Source organism: Lytechinus pictus, chromosome 8, assembly GCF_037042905.1.
Source record: "Lytechinus pictus isolate F3 Inbred chromosome 8, Lp3.0, whole genome shotgun sequence".
NCBI classification, from domain to species: Eukaryota; Metazoa; Echinodermata; class Echinoidea; order Temnopleuroida; family Toxopneustidae; genus Lytechinus; species Lytechinus pictus.
The window spans coordinates 28,277,519-28,288,911 of NC_087252.1; the positions used below are offsets into that span (position 1 = coordinate 28,277,519).

At 36.1% G+C, this 11,393-nt stretch overlaps 1 long non-coding RNA gene across 1 annotated transcript; it reads left to right on the forward strand.

Moving 5' to 3' along the window:
* Positions 1-980: 980 nt before the first annotated feature.
* LOC135155136 (uncharacterized) lies at positions 981-10,179 on the forward strand. The gene is made up of 3 exons (XR_010294483.1): positions 981-1,127; positions 5,852-6,118; positions 6,890-10,179. It is a non-coding gene; the product is annotated as an uncharacterized LOC135155136 (long non-coding RNA).
* The last annotated feature ends 1,214 nt before the right edge of the window (positions 10,180-11,393 follow it).

Here is an 11,393-nt window from a genome sequence, read left to right on the forward strand (position 1 = left end):
TTACCAGTTTCTGCTATCAGGGAAGCTTGTCACGACTAACTCAGCTGTGGACTAACGAAGGTTTTTCATTACTCGTATTTCGTAAAAAGACAGGCTTGACTAACACCATTTGTGGTTTCTGACTAAATGAGGCATACGTGCACCTCATAATGTTGTACGCACTAGCGTACCTACGGGGGGGCAGGGGGGGGGGGCAGTCATGCCCCCCCTGACGAGTCCCAACCCATGCAAAGTACGTATCCCTGCCCCCCCTGACGAGCTTGAAAGACCTTTTTTGCCCCCCCCTGACGAGCTTGAAGACCTTTATTGCCCCCTGACAAGCCTGAAGACCTTTTTTTTTTTTTTTTTTTTTTTTTTTTTTTTTTTGCTTGTCAATTTTTGTTCTGGTACGAAATCCTATATTTGTGATTGAAGACCTTTTTTTTTTTTTTTTTTTTTTTTTTTTTTTTTGCTTGTCAATTTTTTGGCGGACGGTTTTGCCCCCCCTGTGGAAAATCCTAGGTACGCCACTGGTTGTACGACTAACTTTCGGCCATCCAAAGGCATGACTAAAATTATAAAGGCCTGCGACCTGAATTACTAACTAAGCAGGGCCGTTGTTGTTGATCTTGAAGGTAGTCGGGCCGGGGGTGGCCGCTGGTGTTTTTTTTTTTTTTTAATAGGACTATATTATCTTTTTGTATAATTTCAAAATATGTCTGCCCAGTCACTAAACATTGTCTGTCTATACGTACATATATATCATTTGTCATTTTGAACCTGTCTACTTTAAATAATTGTGTTCAACACGAATTTCGCGCATTCCCCGCCTGCCCCCCCCCCCACCCCTCCCGCTCATTTTCGCGCCTTTTTTTTTATGCGCGTCGATGTACCAGTACCACCGAGTACCACATGTGTAACGCACAACCCGCACATGTACTGTATGCTATACACACCATAGACAAATGCACACACACACGTACGCCGTGCAGATACAATCAGCTTAATGCTTCGCGTTTATTCGAAGGCCAAGGGCTAGCTAAGCTTCAAGTTCATGAAATTCAGGCAATTAACTGCATTCAACTAATTTTTTAACTGAAACTATAGGAGAACAGACAAATTATGGAACTGTCAGGAGATAGTTAACGGTAAGTAAGCTTATCTAATCAGTAATCTGTTGGGCATTCTCGTGAATTAGTCCACTCCGAGCTCCTGGCACCTCCTTGGCCTTGCATGACTCGGAAATTGAACACTCGGCGGATTGTGCGCGTACCGTACCAAGCCCTAGTAGTACCGTACTGTACTGCACTCTGCAGCAGGCAGTGTCACTGTCAGTGCAGTGGATTATTTCAAGAGTTTGCCTAGGCTTAGTCTGTAATGTTGCTGCATTTATTTTGATTAGGAGTGTTGCATGGGTCTAGAAATGTATTCTGACTTCAACTTGAAGTTGAAGCCAGGCATTGGGGCTGGCTACATGTAGGGCCTAAAAGTTATTTATGGCTATATATTATAGGCTTGAGCTTGCCTTGGACTTTGCCTTTGGACTAGATTTATTATTATGGTGGAACACGTCGTACTCGTAGCCTAGTCCCGGCCCTAGCCTAGGCCTAACTTAGGCTAGCGCTTGGCCTACCTGAAAAAAAAACTTGTTGGCTGCCATCGAGTATGAAGAAAAATTTTGTACTAGATCTCCTACTGGCTTAATTAACGTTAGACTATCGACTAGGGTCTAGATCTAGATCTATACTTTAACTTTTTAAAGTTTACGTTAACGGTTAGAGTACGGTGTCGGTGGTCCTAATTAATGTTATACTTTTGAATGGCAACAGCATTCAGTGGCTTATTATATTCACTCGCGTTCGTAATCGCTCGCGTCGGGTTGGTAATCACACGCGTTTTTGATTTTTGGCGATTTTTTTTTTTTCGGTGCGATTTTTTTTCTAACGGTGTCTTCAATGGAACAAACGTACTGGAAAAATAAAATAATATTGAAATTCGAGTTTCGTTTTATTTTAAGCTGGTAAGTGCCTTAAATAAAACGTTCTCGACCACTGTTTTAAGATAACAAGCAAATTTTGACTACTGTTTTAACATAATCACATTCCACATCTTAAATCTTAGAGCCATAGGCGGCGGAAGCGGGGGGGGGGCTCCCCCTAAAAAAAGAGAGAGGGGGGGGGGAGAAAGGAAGGGAAAGAGGGAGAAAAGAGAAAGAAAGAAAAAAGACAGACAGAAAGAAAGAAGCAAGGAAAAAAGGAGAAAGAAAGGAGAAAAGGAATAAAGAAGAAAAAGGAGGAAAGGCTACTCTCGATTTAGCTTTGCCTTTGGAGGATTTTCCTGAAGTCTGTGGTATTCTTTATAAAGCATAGTGAGGTGCTACAATTTCATAATATCACTATGTATTTCCTTCTCCCTTTCTTTGTGAATTATTCTACACTAACGTAAAAATCAGGGAGGAAAAAAGTGCTGAAGAAGAAAAGCAAGAAGGAAGGAGGAGGAGAAGTAGAAGAAGAAAAAAGAAGATGGAGGACATAAGGAGGTAAATATGAAACTAAAAAGAGAAAATTGAGGGGAGGATGTAGAAGAAGAGAAAGAGAAGATAAAATAAAGGGGAAGACTGAGAAGAGAAAAGGAAGAAGTGAGAAGGGAGATGAACAATAAGGAGAAAGGGAAGAAATTGAGAAGTAGAAGAACAGGGAGAAGAATAAGATGACATATAATAATGGGAATAAAAAGAAGACTGAGAAGAAAGAGAAGTAGGAGGGGGAGTAAAGTGTACTCTGGTTATAAAGAAGTCTGAGGGACCAACAAAATTGTTCCTTTATCCAAATAATTGTGTGTGTGTGTGATATCAGTTTTTTTTTATTTTTTAGAGTGGTCACAAAATTCGAGCGGAGTTGACCTTCCTTAGAGCAACACGCTTGTGTGTTGCTGCCCTCTACGTTCGTTGATATTGACCAAAAGCTTCGGTCTTTGTGTCTATGTATTATTATGTTGGTTGTTCCGCTGAACTCCGTTGGCTCCACTCACCAAATACAGAGAAATTTAAAAAAAATTAAAAATGTTTGAAAAAAACTCCTCGAAACAGACTGCTGCCAGCTGTCTGGGGCGGATCAAGCTTGTTATCTATTCTTGGTACTTAGAACAGTAGTCGAGTACATTTTATTTTAAGGCACTTAATTGCCGGCTTAAGGACGTTCCACAGTTATATTTGTGCGCATTATGATCTGCGCATAGTTAACACTCTGCGCGCTGACGTCACAATGGATGAACAGGTGATTAATTAGCTGCGGGTATGAGCTGATTTTTCTCATCTTCTGCACTTTAACTGCAGATCCGATGCGTTATTTCATGAAGCTAAAAAATTGAATTATTCCATGGACCATTCAAAAAAATATTCTCTATAATTTCAAAATACTTTACTCTGCAGTGCTGCCAAGAATCACGAATATTACCCCGAGTTTGAATAAATGGTAGAGTGGTTTTGATTTTTTCTTCACATAGATACTAAGCATTCGGCCCATTTTTTGTGTTTTAAAAAGCACATTTGCTCTAATAAAAATGTTGATAGTTTAAAAACAAGCACATGAACCCCTATTTTTTAATGTTTGTACCTCTTAGGTATACCTTCCTCTACAACTCTGCAAACTTTGGTGAAAATGACATGGATTTTGAATAAAGTGCAGCATTTATTGTACGTTTGTAGTTTGTTACTGAAATTTTACATTTTTTAGATTGGGATTTTGTTATCTTTTATGCCATTTTTAAGAAATGACAGTGCTGTTAAACTTAAAATTGCAAACAAATAGCACTATTAATAGATTCTCCATTCTAACGATACAATTATTAACTCTCTTGCGAAATTTGATGACTTTTTCATGTATTTTGACTGAGTAATGGAGGTTTAAACTCATTGTAGTAATCTTGGGCGGTCTAAAAATGCCAAATTCTTTTGAATGTGCAATTCTTAAGAACATCAATTTGGGTGAACTTTGAAGCTCTATAGCAAAAAATCAAGCACATGGACCTATGTTAATTTTTGCATATTTCGAATATTAAGGTTCTAAAGTATCTATGTGCAAAGTTTGGTGAAAATGACATGGATTTCACTTTAACTGTGGAACGTCCTTAAAACGAAACTCAAATTTCCCTGCATGTCTGTCACATTGAAGACACCGTTAAAAAAAAATCGCACCGAAATAAAAAAAATCGCCAAAAATTCAAAACGCGAGTGATTACGAACCAGAACGCGACGCGAGTGATTATAAACTGCCCATTCAGTCCACTGATCTGTATTCTTTTTTTTTTTGATGGGTCTAGTCTCTAGGCCTAGGCTACAGACTCTGCTACTGCGGGTTAATTAGTCCTCATTTAATTAGTAATACTTGATCAATGGATCAGCTAGCTGCAAAGTAGTATATTTTAATAAATCCTTTATTTTTAAGCGGGAGTACAATTCATATGTCTGTATATGTTTTTCCATGTGAAAATCTGTTTTTTTTTTGGTAAGTTCAGAGTGTGGTTGTGGGAACGTGTCTGGCTCCTTGTTTCGACGATTTCTACAGCATGCATACACATTACGATAGTAGATCTACACAGTTGTACACAACTGAAAGATATGCGCATTTCCCTAGCCATAGCGGCGATGATTGTTACCAAAAGAAAAGTAATGCCAATAGTTCTAGTGTTTACTTTCGAGTCTCCTTGGTATTTTCATATATAGGCCCTACAACTATTCATGAAAAATCCGAGGCCAAACCACGTAATGTGGAATTTCGTCACAAATGGGTTAAGTTATTAATTTAGGAAGTGTTGTTCCATATGTGTCACTAATAGTGGAATTGTCTGAAATTTGTATGAATTTTAAGTATGGTTGGTTATTATGAAATGAATGAAATTTCATGTGATGAAAAATGGAAATACCATCGCTGGACCGTTGTGTCGTAATAGTACTGTATTTTAATTTCAAATCAAAATTTTTAATAGACTACAATACAATTTTCTTTCCTGGTAGCGGGAAGTTAAAGGGATGGTCCAGGCTGAAAATATTTATATCTAAAAGTATATAAATGGAGTAAAATTCACAGAGTAAAATGCTGAAAATTTCATCAAACTTGGATATCAAATAACAAAGTTATTGATTTTCAAAGTTTATCAATATTTTTTGGAATATGCACATCATCATGAATATTCAATAGGTGGGCTGATGATGTCACATCTCAATTTTTTCTTATGTCATTACATGACATCGTAAATGTTTCATTTTTTCATACATGTGTAAATGATGTGTCTCCATTATGATGAAATAAGTTGAGGCAATAAATAACTAGTCCACTTAATCAGTTGTCAATCCAATTGTTTTAGTTCTTGGTAGCAATTTTTTTTATTAAACCAAATTTCACATAATAAAACACAAAAGAACAAGTGGGGATATGACATCACCAGCCAACCTAATGAATATTCATAAAGACATGCCTAGAACTGTTTCACCGGAATAATATCATTTGAAATTCAAAAACTTTATTTGTTATTCGATTTTGATTAAATTTTTAGCATTTTGCTCTGTAAATTTTCTTCTATTTATTGAGATATAAATATTTCCAGCCTGGACCATCCCTTCAATTTTACTAATATTCGAAGACAGGAAACTAATACTAGAAAAAAAGATAAATGAATGGAATATGTATCACCAAACCCAGACAAACATTGGAATATATCTTGTTTGCCTCTTGCATCGAGGCAAAAACTGAATATTTGTGTCCATGTACATGCAATATCTTTTGATTACACACATTTATCCTGAAAGCTCTTTGCATACATTATTTATTCAAAATTCAGGTTTAGTAAGAAAATCAATTACTTTTCATTCCAGGTACAAATTTTTATTGATATATGGCCAAAATCAAAGAAGGGTGTTGGTAACCAACAAGTCAGAGGAGACCTCAAAACAGGAGCTGCTTAGGGTGGTGTGCACAACATTTGGAGTGAAAGAAGAAGATATTTTTCCTGTAGACATGGCAAGACAAATTCTACGATTTTGCAGACATGGAAGAGGACGAACTTGTGACAGGGCCATTGAGAGTAAAAATTACAAACTACCTGTGGTCCTCGGTGCACAGCAACTGGTGAATGGTGGAGAGTAAGTATCTGGTACCAAACAGAAACCCCAATTAACTCTCAATGTGCCATAGTCTTGCCCAAGTGCATGCCATTTAATTTCTTTGGCAATTGATTCATCCTTCTAGATAAATATATTACTTGATAATGGCCAAACTTAAAGGCATTTCTCTTTTTCACATGACATAGTTATATATGAGACTCAACCAGAAGGATTATTAAAGAGGATTAGAACTTGGCCAGTAAAAACGCTTTAAACGTGTATGGGGCACCTTAAGAGTTGATGAATTAAGTAAATGTGAGTAAATGCATAAAATATGAGAATATTTCTTGCATTATAACTTACTAATGTTTGAGTATCACTATTGATGCAGGAATCTTACAGTGGCTACATTGTTGTGACATTTTGTAATGCATTTCTCTGTTAGATTTTACCTAAAGTTAATTTTTTAGTCTAATTCGCATGTATATGGTTCTGCTATGGTCTTTCACCAAATGTTAACTGGTACAGTGTGTTTGTGACAGATAGTCGCAAAGTGTGACCAAGTGGAGCTTTTCTGTTCTTGTCTTTGGCAACAAGACTGGCGTGTCGTTGCATAAAACTTGCTATTATAGTAAAATTTGCTGTAAATATCTATTAAGGACTCGGATGAAAAGTGATTTGACAGAAACTAAATGAATGAGGATTCTAAATCTATTTGTTTTTTCTTTTTTAAGTATAATTTTTTATTCTTTGTTTTTTCTTTTTTTAAGTATAATTTTTTATTCTTTCCAAATCTGACACTGTTGCAAGGCACATAGAGTGGATGAGCACTGAAAAAAAGGCAGCCAGACTTCAAGAGAGTTGAGTTCTGCATGCAGAAGACACTGGCAGACAGAAGGGCATGGATCATAAATTCTGTCCCTCGGCCAAGGATCACTGATGACCGACTGAAGTATCCTTGGCTCTTTGATGAGGATCAGGTAATCTATGCAGAGTTTTCTCACCAGATTTGGAAATATACTGAATATCCCGAGATTGATTGAATGCTGACGGACGTTGATAGAGTTGCTTACTCAATGTTTCCCTATTACAGTGATTTACAGAATGTATTGGAAACTTCTAACTCCACATGGATTATCCAAACTTGCTCATAAACTTAATTTATTCAAGACTGCGTAAGGTGTGAACTTCATATGTGGTCCTTGTATGTAAAATTCAGGTTATTTTCTTGTCAAAGCAATATCACCTAAACAGCTTGAGGTATGGATGTAAAAACTTGGTGTTTAACATGTACCATCATTAGGAAGACGATTTGAATGGATTTTGGAATATGTAGGTCAAAGGTCAATTTGTGAAATTTATTTGTTTAAACACATTGTCACCTTAACAATTTGAAATATAAATGTGAAACTTGGTGCTAACATGTACCACTATAGGAGATGATCTGGATATATTTTGGAATATGTAGCTCGAAAGTAAATTTGTGAAATTCAGGTAATATCTTTGTTAATGCAATGTCACCTTAACAGTATGAAATATGGATGTAGAACCTGCTAGCATGTATCACTGGGAAGAGGATGAATTAAGTAGTGTATGTTTCATTGACTGTTTTTGAAAATTTGACTCAATGTCTCTAATCTTCAAATTAAAGGTCTAGTCCACCCCAGGAAAATGCTGATTTGAATAAATAGAGAAAAATCAAACTAGCATGAAATTTTAAAGTTTCGCTTATTTTCAACAAAACAGTGATATGCACAACTAGGTGAGCCAATGATGTCACTCACTATTTCTTTTGTTTTTTATTGTTTGAATTATACAATATTTCAATTTTTACGAATTTGATGATTAGGACCTCCTTGCCTGAAGCACAAAATGTTAAAATAATTGAATTCCACGTGTTCAGGGACGAATGAAACTTCATTTCACATGACAATGACGAGAAAATCAAAATATTTCATACTTCATATAATAAAATACAAAAGAAATAGTGGGTGAGTGATGTCATCAGTTCCCTCATTTGCATACCGACTGAGGTGTGCATATAAGCGTTTTGTGAAATGAAGCAAAACTTTAAAATGTCATAACTTTCTTATTTTACATCCGATTTTGATGAAATTTTCAGTGTTATGCTTGTTGAATTTTTCTCTTTTTATTCAAATCAAGGTTTTTTTTTTTTTTGGGGGGGGGGGTGGACTTGTCCTTTAATCTTGCCATATCTGTGCTACCTCTGTGTGTGAAAAGTACATTAATTTATTTAGTTTATTCAGGGATTTTTTTTGGTATATACATATAGTCTTTCTACCTTGTCTTCTCAGTCAAACCAAATCTTATAAGATCAACAGCAAAAAAAAAACAGTTTTCAGGAGTATATGACATCATTCTGCATTCCATACTTAATTAAGCTTGACATATCTGTGCTAACTCTTAATTTATTTAGAATATTTAAGATTTTTTATGCCTCCGCCAACGAAGTGGCCGGAGGCATTACGTTTTCGGGTCGTCCGTACGTCCGTCCCGTTTTGTTTTGTCGAAATCTCAAGAACCGTGGAGTGGTTTTACATCAAACTTGGTATGAGGGTATATCCTGGGGGGATAATACTTTGTTTTGATTTTATGGTCACGGGTGAAAGGTCACAGAGGTCGTTATATACCTTAAAATGTCCTGTTCTTGTGATAACTTAACCATTGGAGCTAATAACTTCAAACTTGGTACATTCTTTATATACATAATAGAGGGAGAATGATCTGATTGGATTTTGGGGTCACATGGTCAAAGGTCACAGAGGTCAGTATGCCTTAATATATCTTGTTCTTGTGTAACTAAAGGAATGTTAGAGGAAGTAACTCCAAACTTGGTACATATATGCTTGATATAGGGGGGGGGGGGTTGCAGGGCCAAGTTCAAAGGTCATAAAGGTCATATACTTACAACTTTTTTATCCATTTAGTAATTTTCTTGTGTTTTATGAATACTAAAAATTATTTTCATATATCAAGTTTGATTGTAGGTCAGTGTATGCATGAAATTGTTCTTGTGATAAACCAAAGACTTCGATAGATCAATTTCAAATATGGACAATGCAACCATTATGACATTGACTTGAGAAGTTCAAAGGTCTAAGAGTTCATGTCTCTTGTCACAATTGCTTGTAGATTCAATATTAATGGTTCTTGGATGCATATATGAGAGTGATCAATATGATAATAGAAAATATCAATCAAGGTTTTCCGTTGGGTAGATTTAATTTTATTGAATAATTTTTGCCTTATCCAAATATAAGTGAACACCAAATGTTCAGGCCAGCTATGGTAGGAATCGAACTCACGATCTCCTGGTTACTAGACAGGCGTCATACAACTAGACCACCAGGAATTAAGCCCGATGGCTATTGGCTGCTATTATGTGATATATCAACACAGTACTGTACCTGCTGCTATTATGTGAATCAAACCAGCTACCAGCCATCGGGCTTCTCGGTGGTCAAGTGGTATGACGCCTGTCTGATAACCAGAAGGTCGTGGGTTCGATTTCTACCCGAGCCGGCCTGTAAATTTTTTTCTTAGCAGCTCAAACATGCACTGAACATTCAGTGTTTATTTATGTTGGGATAAGGCATAAATTATTTAATATAAAAAGAATAGAACAAATTTGAAGATTTATGGGAAATTACCTGTGCAACATATTTCTGATCTAGTGGCAATGGCGGAGGCATAAATTTCGACTGTGTGCAGTCGAGAATCCATCTAGTTATTTTCTTTTGTTTTTTGTATAAAGTCTTTCTAACATGTCTTCTTGGCCAAATCAGTTATATGAAATCAGCAGTAATAAAACAGTTTTCATGAGTACATGTATACATTCCTTACTTAGTTTAGCTTGCCATATCTGTGCTAACTGTTTGTGTGAAAAGTACAAAATTTATAAAGAATGTATTAAAATTTATGTGGGTTCTTTTATAGATATGTATTCAAACCTGCCATGTATAAAGACTTGCCTCTTTTGTCAGCTAACTTGGGTAATGTTTCCAGAGCTGTACATGTAGTACTGTATTAGATGTGTTTGACTTTATTTTTATTAAAAGTTTTCATTGCGTTGTTCTTAACACTGATTTGCATTTTGTCCCTTTTTAGGTCATTGTGTGATCACTCACTGATTGATACAATAAGTGGCGATGTGTAGTGTGGAATATGACCTCTGTCATATTATCTGTCTGACTGACCTACAATTTTAAATGTAATTTCTTATTATACCATCACCAATGTGGCTCTTTGATGATGTAGCCGAATGTGTACATTGTAACTGTATTTTAATTGACTCTTTTCTTTCGCTGATACACTAGAAACTCAATATACAGAGATTCCCAATATAACAGTCAAATTTGCTGGTCCAAGGTCCTTTTGTTATCGCTGTTTCTGTTTTTAAATCATTGTTTCACCTTTTCTTAACCATAGTAAAGACACTTTGAAACGATGGATTTACCACAATAAAAACAAGGTTGTAACCACGGTTAAACCATGGTAGCCATGGTTTATCTACAATGAAACCATCGATTAACTGTGGCACATTATGGTTAAACCGTGGTATACAATGGTTAAACCATGGTTAGACAGTACTTTGACATGGTTTAACCATCATCATACAATATTGCACTAATGGTTAAAAGGTGGTTTTACCATATGATTGATCATGGTTTTACCGTGATTTGGGTTGTAATTATGTGGTTTGGCTGCTGTAAAACAATGGTTTCACCGTTTTCTAACCATGGTTTCACCTTCGCTTTACCATGGTTTTACCTACCCTTTACCATGGTTTTATACTTTCTTAACCATAGTTTCACCTTTTCTTAACCGTGGTTATAGTACGGTAAAAACACAGTTGTGACCATGGTTATGCCATGGTAATGTCATGGTAAGTGCGTTCCAATTTAACACCTTTTAACCATGGTTACCATGGTTTACCCATGCTAAACCTATAGTTTAACCGTGGTACACCATAGTTAAACCATGGCTAGACAGTACTTTGACATGGTTCAACCATCATCATACAATATTGCACTATGGTTAAAAGGTGGGTTTACCATACAATTGATTATGGTTTTACCGTGATTTGGGTTGTAATTATGTGGTTTGGCAGCTGTAAAACAATGGTTTCACCTTTTTCTAACCATGGTTTCACCTTCTCTTTACCATGGTTTTATACTTTCTTAACCATGGTTAAACTATGGTAAAAACATAATTGTGACCATGGTTATGCCATAGTAATGTCATGGTAAGTGCGTTCCAATTTAACACCTTTTAACCATGGTTACCATGGTTT